Raw genomic sequence first — 1,123 nt, forward strand, 5'->3', positions numbered from 1 at the left:
ATTTGAGGAAAACGTTAACTCAAACGTGAAAAGAAGATGAAGAATGCCCTGGAAGAAGCCAACGTTTGCGCCAACGTTTGCCTCAAACGTTGAGGCAAACGTTGGCTGAAAACAAGCCCCTGGGAGAAGCAACGCCTGCGCCAACGTTTGCCTCAAACGTTGGCTGAAATCAACACCCTGGGGAGACCAACGTTTGCGCCAACGTTTGCCTCAAACGTTGAGGCAAACGTTGGTTGAAAGAAAGCAAGGGAGGAAGGCAACGTTTGCATCAACGTTTGCCTCAAACGTGAGGTCAAACGTTGGCTATATCTTAGCAAGGAAGAGACCCCTGATTGATGATGATTGATGAGCCACATTTGCGCCAACGTTTGCCTCAAACGTTGGGCCAAACGTTGGCCAAAAAGGGAGCATGGGGGAGCCACGTTTGAGCTCACGTTTGACCTCAAATGTTGAGCCAAACATGGATGACAGCATTTTCGGCCTAGCTGTATAATTGTTCACATGGCACGTTTGAGTCAACGTTTGCCTCAAACGTTGGCTCAAACGTGAAAGCTACATGGCCCGGTTCAAGAATTGATTTCTTCCCAACTCCAAGAGCAAGCAACAGAGGCATGATTCAACCCAATTCCATCAAGGCTGATGCCAAGGCATCTTAGGCTAGTTTCACTAGCATTTTTCTTTTAGTTTTAGTTGTTTTATACATTTTCTTGAGCTTAAAGTAACCAAGAATGGTTAATTGAACAACAAAGCAATGAACCATCCAAACATTATGATTTTGATGCAATTTTCATGAGTTTTTAGTGATATTACTTGAATACTATGAATGGATGAATTCTCATGAAATCTTGCAAGACTTTGATGCAATTGTTTGGATGATTTCAGGGAAGAAGAGGCTAGGCAAGGAAGCAACAAGAATCAATAAAGGAAGCTTGATTATTAAATGGAACGTTTAAGCTCCAGTTTAAGGTTAAACTGGAGCTTAAACGCCAAATTCATAAGTAGAAAGGAAATGCTGTAACTGGCGTTTAACCTCCAGTTTGACCTCAAACTGGAAGTTAAACGCCAGGATGAAAAATGGCACTAATGAGCATTCCACGTTTAACCTCCAGTTTGACCTCAAACT

This window comes from Arachis duranensis, chromosome 9 (genome assembly GCF_000817695.3).
Source record: "Arachis duranensis cultivar V14167 chromosome 9, aradu.V14167.gnm2.J7QH, whole genome shotgun sequence".
Taxonomy (NCBI): Eukaryota; Viridiplantae; Streptophyta; class Magnoliopsida; order Fabales; family Fabaceae; genus Arachis; species Arachis duranensis.